Raw genomic sequence first — 16,023 nt, forward strand, 5'->3', positions numbered from 1 at the left:
CTCTAAGTGGGGCCTGGAATTAATCTTGATCGGCTATAATTCAAAGCATCGTCAGATTTTCACTTCTCGGAGTCAAAATTCACCCTTCTCACCCTGTTTTTATAGCTTTGCTTGAACCTCTAAGAGCTTGTTTGGCAGCAATATTTCAGAATCATGAAAACATCGAGATGTTCTGCTAGGGAAGTAATCTAGATAGACCTTTGGAGTTGTCTGTCTGTTTGTTTACTTATCTATTTATTTTGCACATTCTAACATTTCCAGAGAATATACAGCCCCAGGGTGGGGACTTGGTTGTTCAAGCCTGCACGGAAAAGATTTGCTAAAACCAACAAACGTGGCCCCCTCGGTTCTCAAAGTACTGTGTACACAAGTCACCCGGGATTTTGCCAACATGCAGATTCTGACTCCAGTCCTCCTGGACCTTAGCGAGCCACCAGGTGACCCTTGTACCACTGGTCCAGCCACCACTGTGGGGAGGGGGGCTGGGACACGCCATTCCTGGTTAGGAGCACAAACTCGGGCTGGGCAGACCCAGGTTCTGATCCTGGCTCTGTCCCCCAGACCAGCCAGACAACCTTGGACGAGTGGCCTAGCCTCTCTGAACCTCAGTTTCCTCATCTGTGAAATGGTAAGACTCCTGTCTTCACAGAGTTACTGTGAAAATTGTATTAGATAATCCACGTAAGATATACCAGGGGAGTCTTCAGTAGATGCAATACAGTTGTTTGGTTTGGGAGCATTTTCAGCTTGTACACTGTGGCCTGGCATCACCGCCTGCTAGAGAAATCTTTGTGAGCAATCCATACCTCTCTCTGGTACAGAGAGGACCCTCTTTGTCCCTGTATCCTGAGGCAGTAGCTGGGCAAGGAGCAAATGTGAAAAGTCACGTGGAACAGGCCTGCCTTAAATCCGGGCTCTGCGTTACACACGAGGGTCACCTTGGGGACCTGGAAGGCCCTCAGAGGAACAGGCAAGCCATCCTCCGCACCGCTGACCCCACGTCCAACAAGACGTGCCATGGATTGCCAGCAGGGGGAGACGTGCTTCCTGGGGAAGCGACCTCAGAGACCAAGTTCTGCATACAGAGTAAAAAGAATCCTGTTTGCAGTGAGACCCCCACCCGCGGGGTGGCCTAGACTCAGGGAGCCGTAAGTTGGCGGGCAGTGACGCTGATGTGAAACGTCAGTAGGAGACCCGTCTTGCCGTCTGTGTGTCAAGGTGACCTACATACACCTTGGCTTTCAGCTTTCGCAGCCGTCTGCCCACACGCGAGTGCAGGGGCAGAACAGCTGTGTGCGTGGTCCTTCCAGGGGGATGGCGCTTCCGGGCGCGCGGCGCTTCCTGCCTGCGTCCTCCCAGAAAGCTAACTCAGTTAGGTTGACACCTAGGCGGCTTGGGAGTGACTGCCAGTTGGAACCCACCTCCGCCAGGTGGCCAGTACACGTGCCCAGCAAACAGCTGCGGCACAGACACTGGAAGCAGCGGGGCTTGCAGCCCTGGATCCCGGCTCGAACCAGAGAGACCTTCCAGGTTGTGCTGTTTCTCATGTGGCAGCTCAGTGCAGTGTCCCAAAGCAGGTATCAGCGGGGATCTGCTCTCACGACGTGGGCTAGTGATGCTGCTCAGCAGCGTGGGGCAGCCAGCTGGTGGCCTTTAAATCCATGACCTCTTAAGGGATGTCACAGCTCTCTCCCGACAGACTGATATCGGTCTGGTGGTTTTGTGCCTTTCAGCCCTCTGTTGAAGCCACCAAGGGCCGTGTCACATGGGAAGTCAGGGGGCAGGGCTGCTGCCACAGACTCTGGCCTCGGTGATGAAAAGCGCACAGCCCTGCTCTTGGTCGCCACACAGACCCTCCTTCTCCTCAGCCTGGTCTGGCCTTCAGTCATGTGATTTCCTCATTGATGGGAAAAAAAGCGATGGGATGAAAGGAAGGTGTGGGTACAGGAAGAAGAAGGGCTGGGGGTGACACCCAACATTCTGACTTGATGACTGCGGCTTCTGAAGACCCACCCCTGTCCCCTCCACCAAGGGCAGATTGACCAGAAGGGCATAGTGAGCAGATGATGAGACTTCTGAAAAATATTTACTCTTCAGCATTTAAATGTGATGGAAAATCTTCCTGCTGTGAACATCTACGTCCTTGTGAATTTGGAGACTTGCTTCTCAGGCCGGATACCAGTCGTGGGTGCTAAGGCTGTGCTGGAACTGCCATGAGAGGTCATTGCATAAAACCCAAACCCCTTGGCAAAGCCCACCTCAAGGTCTAGTCTCCGCCTACCTTTCCAGCCCCATCCTGTCCGCCATATTGAATTCCCTCCTCCTCCCAGAATGCACCATGCTCTTAGCAGCCCTCACCCTCTGAAACTCCTCTCACCCAGTTCCTCTCCTTAGTTTCTTCTTCCAGAAAGCCTTCCCCAGGTGTACACGGCCCCTGAGGCTTCTACAATACGACCCTTTTAAAACTTGGTGTGATAACTGTCTGTTTCCCTGCATGTCTCCCTCATAGACGGTGAGCTCCATGGGGACAGGACTGGAGTCATCCCCCAGCCTAACACACCTGGTCATTGCGCAGATATTTGTCCACCACTTTCCCCATGCTGGATGTTGACCAGGCTGCCTGGGAAGCAGCAGGGAGCAAGACATCTCGCATCCGTGCCCTCCCATAGTCCAATGCTAGATGAGACAACAGGCAAAAAGTACAAATAAATACATAGCGTGCATCACATCTTGGGAAGAACAGTGATCCAAAAACCAAAAGTAAGGCCAGAAGGTGGCTGCACGCTGCAGCATTTGCAAAAGCGCGTTCATGTACCCGACTGGTCTGAGCGTAAACCTGAAGCCACATGATGACTTCTCTTCTGTCCAGCAGGAAGATAACCCCCAGGGGGACAGTGGTCTTGCCCCGCAGGACACAAACCAAGTTTGTGTCTACTATGGCGAGTTCAGCTTGTCGCTTTTCCCTGGGGAGGGTACACAGCCCTGTGTCTCGTGTTCCCTTTTGAACCAGCTTTGTCATCCTGCATTGTCCCTCATTGGTGAATCACGTAAGACTGACACGTGCTATCGGTTTCAAAAGAATTATGTTTTAGTGGTTTCGGCGTTATAACCTGGACAGGGCTGATAAGGGCTGTGAAGAAAAGTAAAGCCATCCTGGGGCCAGGGGAGCGTCCGCCAGGGGCAGGGGAGGGGGCCCAAGATGGGAGGTAAATCCTGAGGAATGAGCCCGCCCTGCCAAGTGAATGAGCGGATGAGTGAATGAACGAACTGAGCAGAAACACAGTTTGCAGGGTCCTTGCTCGGGGCAGCCAATGTTGAAGATAGGAGGCGAGCGTGCTCTTGGCTTCCCGTCCGCCGAAGGGGCCTAGGGGTCATTTTCTCCTGGGGGTTGCAAGGTTTGAGGACGTTGGCCCCCGTGGGGCGCTTCACCTCAGGGCCGGCTCCATGGAGGACCCTCGCCACGAGGTGGCGCCCCAGCCTCATGAATTGACAGCAGGAAGCTATTACCCACCCCCCAAACCCCCACCCCCAGGCCAAGGAATTCAGGACAGTCATCAGTCAGTCCCCTTAAGCCACTGGCAGCTGCTCCAAAGCACGGTTCCCCAGCGACTCTTGGGGGACCCTAAGTAACCTGCTGCATATCATACATGTTGGCTCTGATTGCCGCCCAGTACCCAGCTAACCCCACACCTAATTCAGATCAAACCCACGTTTTTATTAGGCATTTAAATTGATCTCATTTATCAGTATACCAACCCTGAACCCATTTTAGAGGTGGGTCAGCTGAGGCTCAAAAGCATACGTGGCCTGTCCAAGGCCACAGGACTAGGAAGTAACAAGGGAGGGGTCTATACCCAAGTCTGCACGAGGCTGTAATCAGCATTCTTTCTATTGCCTCCTGCCCAGAGTAGGGATTGCTTGAAGACAAGGAAGAGTGGAGTGGATTGGAGGCTATGCTGTGCCATTGTCCTGGGTAGATGGAAGGGTTTGATGTACTGGAGCTGAGACCCAATTCTACCTTAGGCTTTATGAAGTGACCGTTTCGGAGCCAGGAAGGAACACGTCTTTGGGGCGGGAGTGTCTGGATGAGAAAGGACCGAGCTCAGAAATGGGCTCCAGGGGCAGGTAGTGGTGTTTCCAGCTTCAAAGCTCACGAAGAAGAGAGCCTGGGGCCGATAGTTGGGATGATGGGGCCACGGACTAAAGGAACTGAGCCTTCCCCCTACACCCCCTCTCAGAGAGGGCCTCCGAGAGGCACTAAAGCTCGGTGCCTCTGCATCCGTGTCTGTGAAATGGGCACGCTGGTGGTACTTACTGTCAAGGTCGTACTTGATGTGCCTGTGAAGGACCTGGTACGTGAGCTGGCTTGGGGGTGGAGGGAGGTACTATTCTTAATTACTCGCTGCTGCATTGCTATTAACAGCCTGTTGCAAGGGGCGGGACCTCCCCAGCCAGGCGCCATGCTCAGCTGCTAACGGCAAAAATGATCTCACTTGCCACACCACTGCGCCTCAGTGTTACTTGACTGACAGCATGGGTTATTTTGAGGAGAAAAAAAAAAATCAAACTCTTGAGTGCACCATCTCTGAAAGGTTTCCACGACAACCCACACCTGGCTGTTCCGGCGGGGAGGAGAGGGCGGCCTCCCAGGGGAAGAATCAGAACGAGACTCCAGAGGTGGGGTGGGGGTCCTCCCACTGCTGTTTTCCCAGCTGTTTGTACAGCCCTGGGCAGGACGGACGCTTTACAGGCTCTCTCTCTCTTAAAGCTCTCCACGACCCCGCTGTGGTTCTCACCCCCACTGTGCAGATAAAGAAACTGAGACTCAACTCAATTGAGAGGTTGAAATGTGCCAACAGCCACTGGGTGATTTGGGCCTTTGTGGGTTTCACTTGTCGCACTGGAGGAGCTGGAGGGCGCCTTGCGACCTCAGCACTCTTGACGTCTGGGGTCCACTACCCTCGATGGTGGGGCTGTCCTGTGCACTCCAGATGTCTCCCCAGCGTCCCTGGCTCCACCTGCTAGATGCTGGACTGGCTCCCTCCTCCTCCCAGTTGTGACAGCCGAACTCCCTGAGTCAGGGGAGGTGCTCAGGAAGTCAGGGAGACACCCAACTGTCAACGCTCCTCCGTTGGGCCAATGCCCCTTGCGGGATCACCCTGTTCTACCTTGCAAGGAAACAAGAGTCAGAGAGGAGTAGGGGCCCCCAGGGGTCCCACAGCCTGTGAGCAACAGGCTGGCTGGGAGCTCACGTGGGTTTGACCCGAGGCCGGCCGGGCGGCTTCCAGTATAGCCTCTAACCAGTCCAGACACCAGCGGTCTCTGTGCACACGGCACGGCCAGCTCAGCTCACTGTGCTGTGTCCCAGACGTGAGGACTGGCCAAGGCAGCCGAGAGCGCGCGCACTCCGGCTCAGGACCAGCACCACAGATGTCAGGCCTTGGTGACACACAGGGAAGTGGCGTGGGGGGGGGGGAGGGCTGTCATCTCCCTGGGGTCCAGAGGCCAGCGGAGGGGATTTCAAAGAACGCGGCTTCGATGCAGTGGTCCTCATAAGGAGGGCGAGGAGTGAGCATTGACGTCCCAAGCTCTGAGCACAAGCCACCACTTTCAGTCCCCTCAGCAACCAGCAAGGGGACGCTACCATCTGCCTTTAGAAAGCCAAGGCCGGAGAGGGTCGGAGACAGGCCCAAAGTCACAGGGCTGAGGGGCAGCGGTGGGTCTCGGACTGGAGTTCACCTCCGGAGCTGCTCCCGGGAGCCGGCTCCAGGGCCTGGTACCTTCTGGCAAAGCAACTCCATCTCCCGCCTCCGAATTCAGCAGGAGACTGAGCATTTGCATGGACTCCAGGCCTGCAAACTCCCAGGGGGCCCGGGATTCGTTCTCAGGAAGCCTTTTCTGGTGGGAAGGGCCTTTGAAATATGAGGTAAGCAACTCTTCAGTTCCCACAAAGCCTGGTATCTTTGCGGGGCGTTCAGTTTGGAAAGACAGAAAAATAAAAGGAGACTGTGTTCTCTAATTTGTGTCAGCTAAGCACATACTGAGTCCTGCTCTGCGCTGGGTGCTGTGCCTGCCCCCCCTGACGCCCCCCTGCCCCATAGACGATGAGTCAGGCCACGGACCCGTCCCCGAGGAGCTCACTGGCCAGAGGAGACACCCCCTGGTATAGATCATTTAACAGCCCAGTCCCTGACACAGAGTAAGCTTTCGGCCAACAGTTTTGGTAGGTGTGGGAGAATAGACTGCGAGGGAACAGAGGAGTGAATGAGAACTTGAATCCGCTCGTCAAGTCGCGACCCAGCGACTGAATGAACGGGCTTGTGAATGCCATGAAAAAGGTGAGCACAGGCTGCGAGAGCACAGGAGAATGGCGTTTTAAAACCTTAGCAGCGGCCAAAGATGATGGTGCTAGAGGAGGAGGGAAGGGAGGAAGAGGAGAAAACTCCCCCCAAATCTGGAACACTGACAGCACCAAATTCTGAATGTGCCGCAACGGGAACTCTTGTTCACTGCTGGTGGAAACGCAGAATGGCTCGGCCCCTGTGGAACAGTCTGGCAGTTTCTTACAGCACTGAACATACTTGGGCCATACGATGACCCAGCAACGGCACCCCTTGGTATTCACCCGAGTGAGTTGGAAACTGACGTCCACACAAGATCTGCATACAGATGTTTATGGCAGCTCCAGTCTCTCTCTCTCTCTCGTTTTTAAAGAGGGGTGGCAGAGAGAGGGAGAGAGAGAACTCCCAGCAAGCTTCTCACTTTCAGCATGGAGCTCAACGTGGACGTCGATCTCAGGAACCGTGAAATCATGACCCGAACTGAAATCAGGAGTCAGACGCTTAACTGACTAACTGAGGCACCCGGGCACCCTTCTGTTGTCTCTCTCTCATTTTTTAAAGAGTTTATTTTTAAGTAATCTCTACCCCCAACATGGAGCTCTAACTCACAACCCCGATTTCAAGAGTCACACGCAACTGAGCATTGGGGTGCCTCCAGGCAGGCACCCCACAGCAACTCTATTCGTAATTGCCAAAAGTTGGAAGCAAGCAACATGTCCCTCACTGGGTGGATGGATAGACAAGCTGTGGCATATCCACACCCTGGAATATTATTCGGTGCTTAAAAAAGAATGAGCGACCCAGCCATAACAAGCCATGCAAGAGACTTTAAATGCATATTGCTAAGTGAAAGAAGCCAATCTGAAAAAGCTACGTACTGGATGATTCCAGAAAAGGCAGAGCGACAGAGACAGTAAAAAGATCAGTGGTTTCAGGGTGTTAAGGGGAGAGAGGGCGAGCCGGCAGAGCACAGGGGATTGTGGGGCAGCGAAACAAGTCCGTATGACACTGTAATGATGGACACGTGTCACCATACATCTGTCCAAACCTGCGAGTGGGCAGCACCAGAAGCAAACTCCCGTGGACACTACGGACGTTGGGTGTTGATGTGTCCGTGCAGGTTCGTCAGTTGTAACAAACATCCCCTCTGGTGGGGATGTTGATGGGGAGGCTGTGCATGTGTGGGGGCAGGGGATGGGTGCATGGGAAATCTTTCTATCTTTTCCTCAATTTTGCTGCGAACCTGTTCTGAAGTCATTTTAAAGGGGAAAAAAAGTAAGAAACAGACCCTAGCCGTGGTCAACCGGCAACGTTGGTGATGGGGGCGGTGGGAGCAGCCCCCTGCCGATGACCTGGCCCAGCATTCTCTACTTCTTCGCATGCTCGCCTGCCTCCTAGCCGTCACTGCCTGAGACTCACCCCAAGGGTTCTCCACAGCCACCTCAGCCTGCCCAACCCAAAAGGGGAGAGCCAGAAGCACTGGGGAGTTGACACCCTGGGCGGGCAGTCTTCGACCCGTGACTGGCAGTCGTTGGTGCGTGAATGCCCCGGGCCCTAGCCCTTTAGTGGGGTAACTCTGAAGTGAATGCCCTACCCAGCCAGCCCCCAGCACTCCCCAGCGGAATGCCACCCCAGCTGCCCCTGCGATCGCATCATTACCTACTCTTCCTTTCCTGTCTGACTAGCCCACCCCTACTGGCATCGCCTGGGTCACTTCTGTCCTTGTGTCAGGGTCTGTTTCTGGAGGGACCCAAACTATGGGAGTGATGATTCTGATGACGTTCATGACAATAGCTAATCTTTTTTTTTATTTTTTATTTTTATTTTATTTTTTTTTCAACGTTTATTTATTTTTGGGACAGAGAGAGACAGAGCATGAACGGGGGAGGGGCAGAGAGAGAGGGAGACACAGAATCGGAAACAGGCTCCAGGCTCTGAGCCATCAGCCCAGAGCCTGACGCGGGGCTCGAACTCACGGACCGCGAGATCGTGACCTGGCTGAAGTCGGACGTTTAACCGACTGCGCCACCCAGACGCCCCGACAATAGCTAATCTTTGTGGAGGACTCACTGCGAGCCTCCCGCTCTCCTGCGTGCTGCAGGGACCTTTCTCCTGTTTCACACGCACCAGAGCCCGGGCCGGCCAGCAATACAGCCTCATCTTATGGGATTCTTCATTGTCACAGCCGCGATCTCCAGAGTTTGAGGAAATAACGGCCCTACGGCTCTGTCTCCTGATTTTCGTCTTCGGTTGTCTGTAGGGAGGAGAGGGAAGGATGGGGAGGTGTAAGGACTTTGGATCTGCTGGCCCTGGAGAAAGAGGTTGATCTCAGTTTGGTGAGGTTTCAGCAGGGAGTTGATGGACAGCTCCTGGGGGCCAAGAGCTCCCCCAGGGAGGGGTGAGAGGAGTCAGCACCTTCCCTCAGCATCCTGCTTGACACTGTCCTTTGCATGCAGTGGAACGGATCAGTATTAATAGAGCACCTGCTGCGTGCCAAGTAGTGTCCTCAGAGATCTCAGAAACGCCATAAATGTCAGACATGCTAACAAAGTCCTCAAAGATCTCAGATGAGACATAAATGCTTAGTTATTTTCTCCAGCAGTGGAGAGGAGTAGGGGAGCCTCATTCCTCCGTCTGGTGCCCTGCAATGCCCTCCCATGTACAAACAAGAAGAATTGGGGTGAGTGTGAGTGCATTCCTGTGAGCCACAGGAGGAGGGGACCTAGAATGGACTGAGTACCTTGCATAGTGTTGAAACTACATACATGTTTTCCAACACGGGGTTTCTCAACCTTAGCACCAGTGATGTTTTGAGCAGGAGAACTGTTTGTGGTTAGGGGCTGCCTCCGGGAAGCCCTCCAGGGAATGGGAGTGGCACTGGGGGACAACACCATTCCCCTGTCACTTCAGCGTGTCCTGAGCTAGAAGGAGAATCTCACCACTGTGTTTCTTGGGAACTGGCAGCTCTGAAGGGCCCAGTCATGGTAATGACAGTAGAATAAAGCTGTGACACATCTGTGATGTGTCAGATGCAGCAGCTGGGCGTGGCACACCCACCTTACGGGGTCGGGGTTGGGGTCTGGCCGGTAAAGGAAAGCCAGAGGCAGCCCCTGGGTCTTTGAGGAGACAGGTGCATGGGAATGAGTGCAGGGAAATCCCACCCAGACCCCCTCTTAGCATTCAGGCCTCTGCACACATGTCACGTCCTTCCAGGTGACCCCACCCCCCCACCCTGGCCATCATGGCTGATGTCCTCGCTCTGAGGGACTTGGTGTCTCTCAAACCACTTATTGTTAAAAATTTGTTTCCTTAGTTCATGTTTGCCTCTTTTATGCTCTGTCTCCCAGCACCAGAATGGAAGCTCTGTGGAGATGGGACCTCAAACCCCCAATGCCTAGAACAGCTCAGGGCCTGGCACAGAGTAGATGCTAAATGCGTGTTTGTTGACTGACTAAATGAAAGAACAGATAAATTACTAAAGGAGGGAATGAGTGAGCTCTGGGCCAGCCTCGCACAATTGGGCGAGTTGCTTGGTGAAGCCAGTAATAACAACAGCTTCCGGTGTGTGGGTATCCACCAGGGACCAGGAATGAACACCTATCATTTACCCCAAAGGGTGACCTACTGTGCTACGTACCTTTTTCTTCTTGCTGCAAAATACACATAACACATTTACCATTTTAGAGTGAATAGTTCAGTGGCATGAAACACATTCACAATGCTGTGCAACCATCACCCCCATCTAGTTCCAGAACATTGTCAGTATCCCAAATAGAAACCCCATACCTATTAAGCGGTCACTCCCCACTTTTTCCACCCCCAGCCTCTGGAAACCACTCATCTGCTTTCTGTCTCTGTGGCTTTCCCTATTCTGGATACTTCTTATGAATGGACCCATACAGTGCGTGGTCTTTTGTTTGCAGGATTCACCCACATTGTGTCATATGCCAGTATTTCATTCCTTTGTATGACTCAGTAATACTCCACTGTATGGACATACCACAATTTGGCCATCCATTCATCAGTTGATGGACATTTGGTTTGCTTCCACATTTTGGCCACTGTAAGCAGTGTTGCTATGAACATTCATTTACAAGCTTTTGTTTGAAAACCTGTCTTCAATTTTTTTTTGATATCGACCTGGCATTGCAATTGCTGGGTCATATGGTGGCTATGTTTGACTTACTGGGAGCTGACGGACTGTTTTTCACAGTGGCTGCACCATTTTACATTCCTACCAGCAGTGCGTGAGGGTTCCAGTGTCTCCACACCCTTGCCCACACTTGTCATTTTCCGTTTTATTATTACGGCCATCTTAGGGACGGCGCGGTGGTGCCTCAGTGTGGTTTTGATCAGCTTTTCCCTAATGACTGATGATGATAAGCATCTTTTCATGTGCTTATCAGCCATCTGTATGTCTTCTTTGCGGAAATGTCCATTCAAGTCCTTTGCCCATTTTTTGAATCAGGTTGTTTGCCTTTTGGTTGTTGGGTTGTAGGAACTCTTTATATATTCTGGATCCTAGACTCTTTTCTGATATATTATTTGCAAATGTTTTCTCTCTCTCTGTGGACTGTCTTCTCACTCTCTCGATCATGTCCTTTGATGCACAAAAGCCTTTGAGTTTGATGAATCCCAATTTATCTATTTTTTTCTTTTCTTTTTTCCTTATGCCTTTGGTGTCATATTTAAGAAGCCATTGCCGGGGCGCCTGGGTGGCGCAGTCGGTTAAGCGTCCGACTTCAGCCAGGTCACGATCTCGCGGTCCGTGAGTTCGAGCCCCGCGTCGGGCTCTGGGCTGATGATGGCCCAGAGCCTGGAGCCTGCTTCCGATTCTGTGTCTCCCTCTCTCTTTGCCCCTCCCCCGTTCATGCTCTGTCTCTCTCTGTCCCAAAAATAAAAAAAAAATAAAAAAAAAGAAGCCATTGCCAAACCCTAAGTCATGAAGATTTACCTCTGTGTTTTCTTCTAAGAGTTTTGTGGTTTTAGGGCTTATATTTAGTTCTTTGATCCATCGTGAGTTAATTTTTGTGTACGGTGTGCGATAAGGGTCCAACTGTCTTCTCTCACATGTGGATGTTGTGGTAGTTGCTTTAATTGTTCAGTTCACAAATGGGAACACAGAGTCTGAGAAGGGGTAAATGACTTCTCCCAACATCACACGACCATTGGGAGGTAGAAATGGAATTTCCCACTAAGTCCCGGGTTGGTCCCCTTTTCCTCACACCCAAATGCCCTCTGTGATATCCCTCTACTATTTTGTGAGCAGGGACCGTGGAAAGCACAGACCTGAGAAATAAGGCAGATATTCCAGGAAGGTTCATCCTTGTCTCTGGACCTCATTTTCCCCCTCTGTACAACGGGTGGCTGATCTCTAAGGGCCTTTCCTGCTCAGACTGCTGGTGCCTTGAGAGCTTCGTGCCCCGTTGCCCTCATTTCCCTCCTCAGAGATGCTTTTCTGGGGAGCTCATCCTGGGCCTCAGCCAGCCTCTGGAAAACATTCTCAGCAACCCCTGGAAGACGCCCGCAGCATGGGGCTGTGGAAAATGCAAGGGAAGCTAATGTGAGAAGGGCCTTCACGTGCTGACAGTTTCCTTCACAAGTATCACAATGAAGCTACGTGAGAATCAGCTTGCAAAGCACCTGGCCATAAATATCCCTCTCACAGCCCTCCTCAACCAGAAGCAGCTCAGCTCCTCCTGAACACTCAGTACCAAGGCCTAACCCACAGCGGATGCTGTGAATGTTTGTTTCCTGCAATCATCTTAGACCCGGGTTTGGCAAACTTTTTCTAAAAAAGGGCCAGGCGGTAAATATTTTTGGCTTTGCAAGCTGCGCGGTCTCTGTCAGAACTACTCAGCTCTGCCATAGCACAAAGGCACCCATAGATGATGCATAGGTGAGGGGGGGTATCACTGTGTTCCAATAAAACTTTATTTATGCACAGTGAGATTTCAATTTCATGTCATTTGCATGTGAAAGAAAATATCATTTTTCTTTTGATTGCTTCCACTGTTTAAAATATAAAACCCAGGGCACCTGGGTGGCTCAGTCGGTTAAGCATCTGACTCTTGTTTTCAGCTCAGGTCATGATCTCACAGTCATGGGATCGAGCCCCACGTTGGGCTCTGCATTGAGTGTGGAGCCTGCTTGAGATCCATTCTCGCTGTCTCTGCCCTCCCTGGCTCACGCATGTACTGTCTCTCGCTCTCTCTCAAAATAAATAAACATTTAAAAAATATATAAATAAAATAAAACATAAAACCAATTTTATATCATAGCCCGCAGGTCATACAAAACAGATGGTGGGCTAGGCTACATTGGGCTTAAACCTTTGCTTTTTTGTTTTTCATTTTAAATATTTTTTTCTTAGTGTAGGAGTAATAGATATTTGTTATAAAACAATTATAAGTTAGCAACATGCAAATAAAGTAAAATTAGAATCATCCATAATTTCAACATATAGCTATAACTATTTATGCTAGTGGGCATTTATTTTTCTACCTCTCTATCTATCTATATTGATGCTCTCCAATGTGATAGCCAGTAGACGCATATGACTATTTGACCTGAAACAAAAATTAGATAAAATTTCAATTTCAGTTTCTCTGTCAACCAGCACATGTGAATTCTTCAATACCTATGTCTGGCTAGTGGCTGCCATATTGGACAGCACAGATACAGAACATTTCCACCCAAAGCAGAAAGTTCTGTTAGATAGCACTGATCTCTCCACATCTATCTATATAGTCTTAACAAATACAGAACAATACTTCTTTGGTGAATATCTTTGTTCACTTAATATTTTGAGAGGACATTTTCATGCCATTCAAATACTTAATACTTATGTTTTATTGGAGGTATTCTGTTCATGAAACAGATAGTGTGTCCCTTTAGAGTCTCTATGGTTGTACATTTGTTTCCAGTTTTTTTGCCACAATAAACAAAATGATAGTAAACCACTTTATCACTAAGCCTTTGTACCATTCACTGTTTAAGATAAATTCATGGAGGCTTAATTTCTTGGTCAAAGAGTAAGCCCATTTGAAAAATGTTTTTAATAGGAATACCCAGTTTCTCCCCAGGAAGGCTTTGATCATTTATAGTCCCATCAGCAATTCATGAAATTGTCTACTTCTTTGAAACCCCCACAAATAATAGTAGTTATAATGATGAAAGTTAGGCCATTTTGGTAGATGGAATTTTTCTATCTCTTTATCTTGCCTTTCTTTGACAAACTTTATTTCCTCCCATGTTTATTAACCATTTTATTTCTTTGGGTGAGTTACGGTCAATAAAGAGGATTATCTGCATGGCTTAAGTTTTAAGGAAAAATTGCTAGATTTATAACCCTCACAAAGTTCTGCAAGCAAGGTGGCAGGATTAACATACCAAAGAGATTGGCAAAGCTCTCTCAATTTCAGCAAAACCTTGGATCAATTTTCTGTCTGTTCCTTTGAATGATTCTTATTTAGTGTTTCTTTTTGGTCCCTATGGTCATAGACCATACTAGAGGGCAGGTAGGGTTTTTTGGTTGTTTTTTATTTACTTAGTTATTTGTTTTATATTTATCTTAGTTCCTTAATTTCTAGGAACACAGTCTTCCTTGCCTAACCAGAGACAGGGCAGCTTGGATTGCGGGAAAGCAGAAAGGTGGGACCTCAGGTTTCCGCAAGATATCTGCAGACTAGGGAAATAATTAGTGATCAGGATGAGTAGGGAAAACCAAGCCGTATTCTTTCTTGGCCTTTTAGGGTCTGGAATTTCCATTCATTCAATCATTGTGAGCACCTGGTGATCTCATGTTGTTCTGATGGGCAGTTTCTGTGTCTTTGACTCTACCACTGAATGAATGAATGCATTCTCTCTCCAAATACCTTTAGAAAGCTCCTGGGCTATTACTCATTCACACATTAGTATTACCTAGCTTTGATAGGGCATTTTAATTTTTTGTAAGAGCACCTTCACCACCTCTACAGTCTCATTTGCAGCCATGAAGGAGGTACTACCATACCACTATTGTCTTCATTTACTCTTGAGGAAATTGAGGATCGGATCGGTGGAGTGGCCCGACCTAGATCACGCAGACAGAACCATGGACTTCTAGTACAGTGCTCTTAGCGTTGCCTCCAGCATGCACAAGCCATCTGTCTTGCAGAGCTGGTGGGCCAGGAGGTGTTAAGTGAGGTGTTAAGGGGCAGCTCCGAGGGCTGATGGAGAGGGCCCTGAGCGCCCGCACTAGGAGGCGGAGAGGAGCAGGGCATCTTAACGGATTCTGACTCTGGATCTAGGGTTCCAGAGCCAGAACGCGGGGGGGCAGCTACACTCACCCGCAGACCCCAGGACCCAGGAAAGGGGACAGGAGGTAATTAAGGTCTAGGTTAAATCAACCTATGGAGCTGTCCTCCACCCCGCATTCGCTAGGCTCCCCTCCGGCCTGGTGGGGTTCCTCAGCCTCCTCCTCCACAGCCCCAACCCTCGCTCCCCGGCCCTCGAGGTCCCTCCTCCAGGCCCCCGGCTCCCCCGCCCCCGGAGGCCGGACTCTGCCCCCGCCCTGCCTTCCCCCTCCCCCCGGGGGCGGTGGCCCGTGGCGGGCGCGCTCATTGGCTGCGGCGCGAACGAGGGCCGGGGCCGGCAGCGCTGATTGGCCAGCGCGGCTCGGCGGAGCCAGGAAACCCCGCGAGTCGCTGGGGGAAGTGGGGCAGAGACCGGACGCACCCGGAGCTCAGAGCGCAGGAGCCTCAAGTCGGCGCCCGGCACACCGGAGTCCGCAGACCGGAGCCCGGGCCTGGAGGTAAGGGCCAGGCGCCGGGTAGCGTGGGGCGGGCCCGTCCACCGAGATGGCCTTGCCCCCAGGGAGCAAAAACGGGGCGTCTTCTCCCAGAAACGGGGCCCTCATCCTCTCGAGACGCGGGTCCCCTCCCCGTAAAAGGAGAGGGTCTTTCACCTCCCAGAGAGGAAAATAGCTTCCAATTCCCAGAAGAAAAGGGCTCTTCCTCCGGGCCCCAGGCTCCAGAGGTAGGATTCCCCTGCTCGGTTTACCCCTTGCAATGGAATATGCACCCCCCCCCCCAAAGTGGGGTCCAGCCTCCACGCGTATCTAGGGCCCCTCTCATCTCTTCGGAGATGGATGCACCTTCCGCCTCCCTCGGAAACTAAGTTTGGATCTCTTGTTCCACCCTCGCTTGTGAATGGTGGGGGTCTTCTCAGCACGTAGATAACAGGACCCTCCCTCCGTGGAAAACGAAAGCCCCCCCAGATGTCCTGGGAAATAAGCCCCTCCTTAAGACCAGGAAATATGAGGGCAGAGACTCAGTATGTCTCACATGAAGCCCCTCACACCCAACAGGGACCACCCTGTGTACCCCACTTCCCAAACTGGACTCTGAGATTTGCCTTCGGATGTGGAGGATTCCCTCCCCCTCCCCCACCCCGCCCATGACCCCCTTCCCACCCATGATGGAGACATGGTTGCCTCAGACACCAGCACAGTAAAAGCATTTGGGGGAGGTACCCTCTTCCTCCAACAGATGCAAGGTGAGGGCCTTTCATACTCAGAAACAGGACAAGGAGCTGGCCACCCATCTGGACCAAGTCGCCCACCTGACTCCACCTCCCTCTAACCCTTCCAAGCACTCCCCGCTCATGAACACCCTCCACCCACTCTCCCTGCCCCTCCGGA

At 51.4% G+C, this 16,023-nt stretch overlaps 1 protein-coding gene across 1 annotated transcript in view; it reads left to right on the top strand.

The window, feature by feature from the left end:
- The first annotated feature begins 15,033 nt into the window (after positions 1-15,033).
- The window catches only part of ABAT (4-aminobutyrate aminotransferase), an 88,429-nt gene continuing 87,439 nt past the window's right edge, over positions 15,034-16,023 (top strand). The window contains exon 1 of the mRNA XM_030301370.1: positions 15,034-15,135. The gene's annotated coding sequence lies outside the window, so the exon portion shown is untranslated. The remainder of the gene's footprint in view (positions 15,136-16,023) is intronic.

This window comes from Lynx canadensis, chromosome E3 (assembly GCF_007474595.2).
Source record: "Lynx canadensis isolate LIC74 chromosome E3, mLynCan4.pri.v2, whole genome shotgun sequence".
Taxonomy (NCBI): Eukaryota; Metazoa; Chordata; class Mammalia; order Carnivora; family Felidae; genus Lynx; species Lynx canadensis.